Below are 7144 nucleotides of genomic sequence, written 5' to 3'. Positions count from 1 at the left end.
TCTCCTCTCCTCTCCTCTCCTCTCCTCTCCTCTCCTCCAAAAAGCAAAGGAAATGTGTAAATATCTCTTTTTAACAGTCACTGTAAATACCCAGCTGTACTCAAGGCCATTACTGGAGAATGTTTAAAAGACAAACAAGAGGCCAAACCCACCCACTCAACTATTCCCATTTCAGAGCATCTGCGAGTAATCCGTGTCCGTCCAAAGTGATTGCTGTGCAGTTGTGATCCTTGGTTGCCAAACTGATCCTAGTCTGTGAATGGACCTGACCGCTGTCATTTTCCCACTTGGTTTCCATTTTGGGTTGGATTTGCCTATTTTTTTATTCCCTAGTCCAACATGTCTTAGCTGTCCCTGTCTTTTGGCACGTGAATTTCCGCAGTGTTTCTCTTTGGAGCCTTAGGATGGAGCTAACACGCTTGGGTTGATCAATCCAGCTGATTCAGGAGGATCTCCAGAAAATTAAGTTCATGGCTGGATTGAGTCAGACATTCCCGATGGATTTAAAGGAACAGCTGTGCCAACATGAAACTGCACATCAGCGCAGGAACTTCAGGCGAGAGCAGAGGGATCTGCTGTGCTTTTCCATACCCAGGGACACTCCCAGGAATGCTTTCTGTCCTAGCTAAGCTGTGAATTTTCTAAAAGGGCCATGCAGTTGAGATATAGCTCTATTTTTGGCATCGATTGATAGATTGATCATTTGGACTCTTTGAATAACACAAATAACTGTCCCTTCCCTCCCACCTTGAGAGTAAGAGTCAGTTCCAGGGTGGCCTTTCCCTCCAGGTGACCTTGGACGCTCTGCTCCAGTGGCCGGACGTGGCGTTGGTGGCTGGGGGCAGAGCTGTCATGCAGAGCGCCGTGCCTTTGCAACCTGGTTGATTTCTGTGTGCTGACTCTTGCCTGCTGGAGCAAAGAGGCACGAGAAGGAACTGGCAGGATCACCCTGGAAGATAAAAAATCACCGGAATTTGGTGAGAAAAAAAAAACAAACAACAAAACTGAACGCTAAGATTGCGCGGAAGGAAAGACTTTGGATGACTTCCCACACCTGGCAATTCTCTCTCTCTCTCTCGGAATATTCTGTTTGTTTCACCACCAATGGTCTTACTGCTTTTCTTGGAGAGGAACTCGAATGTTCTTTCGACCTTTGCCTTGTAGTTAAAGCCACGACTGCTACAAATCTACTTCAACCCAGTGTCGATGATGTCAACTCTTACGAGTCTTTATACAGCGCAAAAAAAAAAGGCTTCGAGGGCCGTCCTTAGCGCTCCCTTCATCTTGGATTCATGAATTTATGAACTGAGAAATATATATATATATCAAATATATATATATGTGCGTGTATGTGTATGCATATATTACAAACAAAGATGAAAATGGCATTTTAAATGTGAAGTTTTGAACTGAAACTAATAGTAACCAGGAAATTCAAAATTCAGGCTTGTTCTTCAGTGTTAGTTGACATGATAATAAACTAAAAACAGGAAAAAAAAGTGAAATACTCCGAATTTTAGTGTCAGCTGAGTGTGAGCTTTTAATTTCACTGGTTTTTGTTAGTTTAAGTAAAAAAGAAAAAAAGACTTTTGATGTCATTTTAAGCAAAGATTTTTAAAGATAATCCTAGTTTACTTATTTTTAAAAGGAGAAAAAAGAAAGGTCTCAGAAAGTTGTGAAAGAAATATTAATTATAATAATACTTAACACTTATATAATCCTTTATGGGAATAATCTGTTCTTGGCTGGAGCCACCTAAATGAATGTAAATTTAATTAAAAACAGACAGAAATGTTGTTTGAGGTCATATTGGTACAGGATCATGGTCTTAAGAGATGGTGACAGCCCTGTTATGAAATCTGCCATGGCACAGAGGACCAGCAAACCAGTTGAAACCACTTCCATTTTACTCCAGCTCCATAAATGGGATTTATATGATCCAAACACCTTTTTTTTCCCCAGGTCTACAGCCCTCATCCGCTGCTCTGAGAGCAGAATTTGTTTCTCTCTTCCCAACTCTCTGCAAAAGTCAAAATGTTTTCAACTGATAGATTGGCTCTTCGTCTCTCCTCAGATGCTTCTTAAAGCTATTTTAGAAAGTTTCCCCAGGAACCAGGTATTTGCTGTCCAGAGATGGGGAAAGGCAGATTTATCAGGAAAATCCATACTTGGACAATTTTCTATAGAATGGGTTTTCACAAGGATTATATTACCAACACTGTAAATGTATTATTTAAAAAAAAAAAATAAAAATCAAAAGCTATTTTTTTGCATGAATGACTATTAGCCAGTTTTCAATCCTTAAGAAATTAGAATTGTGGAGAAAAAGATACTAAATAACTGCCTCTAGCTGGAGACTTTTTCTTGTTTCAGTCCAGAGCAAGGTGTTTGGAATTTTTTTTATTTTTTAAAATTTTTTTACATTTTTTTTCCTGTTGTTTAAATTTTTCTGAGCTTACTTCTGGGTTCTGTTCTTTTCCTGGCCATCCTACAGTGCTCTGCAGTTTGAGTTGGTGGATCTCAGTCCAGTGCCTTGTGGGCAAATGTCCACATCACCAAAACCACCCTCCTACCCTGCACACTGGAGACCAGGTCCTCAGCTAAATTAAAATCAGTAGAGAAAACTGCTGTTATTGTTAGAATAAACCTGCTTAAATGGAATTGGGATTTGGCCTCAACATGTCATTATTACCATTAATTTTTGGTGGTCCCAGCTAGAGAGTCCAAGGATGGAAAAGTTGGGAAAAGTTGGATTTTCTCCTTAATTCCCTGAGCCAATGCTTAGGAGTTTGGAGAGCAGTGGAGGGGAAATTTCTACTGCTGCAGATGTTGTGTTTCTTGTTCAGTAGAAAAACTGAATCTGTTCACCAGCACTGAAATTATCAGAAGAAATGGGATCTTCAACATATTAAATATAAAATATATTATACAAAAAAAATCCGGGAAATAGAAACAAAACCTTCTATTATGATTTTATTTCTCTGAATAAAAGTGTTGATGCACTGGCAGGTTTGGCTTTTCCTGAGTCACCAGAACTTTCCCAGTGTCCCTGGAAAGGTCACAGTTGAAGCTGCAGGTGCTGGCCAGGCGTGGCCACCCCACAGTGGCTGATTTTCCATTTGTTTCAGGAGGGAAGAATCCAACAGGCAATTTGCTTCTCTGTGTGTGTAAATGTCAACTGAGTGTAACAGTGCTTCGTTTGATTTTTCACTGTGAAATATATTTTGGAGCTAGAAAGGCTGTGTTATTAAAAACAGTACACAATTAAAACAAAACAAAGAAAAAAATACAAAAAACAAGTGTGCAGTGCTCCTTGAGCCATTTTTTCTACCATGTCCATAATGTATCTCCTGTCTAATTTTCTTATTTTGCTTTTATAAATGTACAAAAAACTTTCTGTGCTGCAGGTTTTGTGACTATTTGCTGTATTTAACCACTGTTTGGATTATTGACTTGTCAGTGTGGAGTGCTGGTACTGCAGGACAGTTCACATCCCAAAAATGAAAACAACAACCTAGATTGTAAAGGACGAGGCTGTTTCATTGTTGCATGGTGATATCACTTCCTTTTACATTCACTTTTAGTATTTCTGGAACTGGGGAACAACCTTAAATGCTTAGTTTTGGGGAATTTTGAACCATAAAGGAAAAACACCCAAGTTCCTCTGTATCCTTTAATTATTTACATTTGAAAACCAGGTGTTAAAATGGAGTGGTGTGAGAAGGGATGGGCCCAGGTGAGTCCAGAGGAAAATGCAGTTTGGAAATTAAATCCAGGCACTTTATTGGGTGTTTGTCTCCTCCCTTTCAGCATCTGTCTCTCATTGCACCTTAAGGACAGTGCCCTGCAATGTCGAGGTTAATGACAACCACAAGTGGGCATGAACTGATAATTTGAGTTTACCTTTGCCACCATGACTCTCCCTGGACTCTCTCCATCATCAGTGGTGTGAGATGCTTTCCAGAAGGGAATGAAGCTCACAGAATCAACAACCAAGGCTGAGGTGACGTTGAATGACAAATTTGGTCCAAACTTCCACAAGAAAGGGAGCCAAGATGGGTTTATCCAGCACATTCAGTCACCTCTTGAAAAAGCCTCCTCTGACAGGGACCACACCACGCCTCTGGGGAGGTTTGTATTCATGAACAGCTGTTCTCACTCTAAATAAATTCCTTTCTTATATCAAGGTGATCCCTCTGCTGGTGCAACTTGTCACCCTTGCATTCTCCACGTGGATCCTTGTGAAACAGAATTTTCATCCTTTTTCTGAGCACTCTTTTGGTACTGGAACGGTTTGGTGAGGCTGCCACTGAGGCTTCTTTTCTCCAGGGAAAAATTCCTTGAGTTCTTCTTCACTGCCCCCATTGTCCATCCCTTTGATGATCTTCATGGTCCTCCTTTGGACCTTCTCCAGCCTGGCCACTTCTTTCTTGCATTTTGAGGACCAGAATGGGACACAAGACAGAGTTTCTTGGAGTCATGCTAAAAACCTGACCATGAGACTCCAGTCCTCCTCAGCAGTGACAGAAGGATTAATTGCCATAATTTGCCTTGCCCATGTATTATGAAATTGTGGCTTTTCATAATACTTTCATATCAAAATTGGATGAAATTCCGCTTCTGAATAGCAGGATAGATCCAGTGCTTGATGTAAAGGGACCTCTGGTCAGCTCAAAAATCCAGGGTTTTTTTCAAATGTCCCATGGACAAAAGAAACCAGTAACTACAAATAGGCAAAGCCAAAATAATCAAGAACAAAACATATTCACTCAATATGAAGGAAGCTCTTTATTTTCCATTTTTTTCATATTATTTTACTTCCATTCCTAAACTGATCACCTCTCCTTTTAAAAATCAGCACCTTTTTTTCACCTTCTCTTCCCACTGGAAAGTTGCTACAAAACTTTTTTGGCAGTTAAAAACCTTTATCTGAACCTGGAGTTGAAATAACTCTTGGCTCACTTGGATTCCTTGTCATATTAATCTTGCCTCCAGTTTTCTTCTCTTTTCCTGAGACATAAACAGCTTTATTTCAGATGAAGTTTACAGTTTTAATTTGATAATGCAGCTGGAAGATAAGACTAAAAATAACCATGCAATTACTGCATTTCTCTCAGCTCTACTCCAAATTTGGGCAGCAAAACCAGTGCAAAGAATCAAATAGAGACAGACATAGATCCATTAAGAACAGCAGGAAAATTACCTGGAAACAACAGGCAAAGCATTTTGGGGGAAAACAGAAATAAAAAAGGAACAATAAAAATTGAGAGAAAGATTTCCAGTTCTTGAAAATGTATAAATGAGATTTGGGTGTTGAGCAATTTTTGTTCAGCCAAACCTAAAAGGAAAATAACTCCAATATTTTGCTTTTCTGTTTTCAGTTATGATCTGGGAAGGGAAGCTTTTCCAATCAAATGGATGGGACACACATTCAATCAAAATACTGCAGGAAGTCACCATTAAAATAGGTTAAAATCCACTGATGGTGTCAGTTTGGGAGGTTTCAGTGCTTTTCTCTGACACTTCTACTAAATCTCTACTAAACCTGACCTGTGAACTGTACAAATATTCAACTTTACACTATTTTTCCAGCCCAGTTGTGACAGAAATTAGATGTCAAAATTTCAGAGTTACAGGAAAAAAAATATTGTTCATAGTGACATTAGAAAGCAGTAGCAACAAAAGAAATATAAACCCCATTAATTTAATTTGCTTTATTTGCCTTGGTATTTGAACCTGGTTTTCAATAGTGTTTCAGAAATCACTGCCCATGTCAGAAGTTTTCAGTTTGTGGCCTGTGGAGGCTTCAGAGCCCAGAGATGGTTTCTGAAGTGTCCATGGATGATTATATTATAAAGGAAAATAAGTTCATTCTTTGTATAGCAATAGATTCCTTAAGGCTACTGAAGAGCTTTAGTCCTTACTGTATTTATGCAAAGGCTCCCACACATCAAAAACCTAGAAAATTCAGCAAATTAAGATTTTCCCCCATAAGTTTATACGATTCCATGATTCCAGACTTTCTCTTTTGTTCTTTCTCATGTGGGAAAGGCTTCCAGAGCGAGGTGTGCTGATATTATTGATGTTGTGCATCTCCTGCTCTGCTCTGGGGCTCTGCAGGGCACACTGACCTCAGCAGAGCTGCCACAGCATGGGAGGCCTGAAGGGTTGGTGAGAACAGGATGTATAGACTCCACATGGGATCCTGCTTGGCATCCAGAATTAGTGTCTTCTGCAGAAATATGAAATTTGGGCAGCAAAACCAATGCAAAGAATCAAATACAGACAGGCATGCCATTAAGAATAGCAGGAAAAGTCATATCTGTGGATATCTAGGGAGCAGATAAACTCACAGAGTGGGATTCAGCCCAAACTCAGGCTCTGTAGTCCCAGTGAAGACAGTGGCTCCTGTTCCTGCAACTGTAGAAATGTACATAATGCAAAAATACAACCAAATCTCTGTTCTCATGTAGTTTCCTTCCTTAGGAGTTAAATATTAAGGGCTGTATTAGATGTGTGTCCCTTTCAACATCTGGCACCACTGGCATTAGGTATTCTGGCCCAGAGTTAAACCTCTGGAACAGACCTTGTGTTCTTGAGCAGAAGGCTGAAGGACACACCCACATCACTTAGACACAAAAAGTAAAGATTTCTTCCTTTATTCTGGTTTCTCCACTTTGCCTTTTTGGTCACAAGAGTGAAATGAGCAATTTCAGAGGACAAGCATCATTTTTGGTGTCTGCTCCGGGGTGAGATGATTCACCCTTTGCAAGTGGCTGTTTCTCCCTGACCAGAGACAGATGCTGATCCTGAGGAGGCCTAGAGAGAAATGAATTTTCCCTGGCAACTTTGCCCAGTCACTGTTGTTCTGTCTCATGCATGCTGAGAAATGATGGTCTTGAAAAGCTTTGAGCTGGCTCCTGTTGGGTATTACCAACCAGATTTGGGAGAGGTGGATGCCTGGTAAAGGGTCAGGAGCTCTCATGGAGAGTTTTCAGGATGCTTTGTTCTCCCTGTCAGGTTGTGTCCACACAACCAGCACTTCTGTGCCCAGGAGCAAACCACAGTATATCATGCACATGCAGTGGAAAAAAAAATAAATAAAAGGATTTTACCCTCTGATTTTAGCAGTCAGGCACATGCA

Source organism: Parus major, chromosome 2 (assembly GCF_001522545.3).
Source record: "Parus major isolate Abel chromosome 2, Parus_major1.1, whole genome shotgun sequence".
Classification (NCBI taxonomy): Eukaryota; Metazoa; Chordata; class Aves; order Passeriformes; family Paridae; genus Parus; species Parus major.
The sequence above is the reverse complement of the archived record's forward strand: the minus strand, read 5'-3'. Positions refer to the sequence as shown.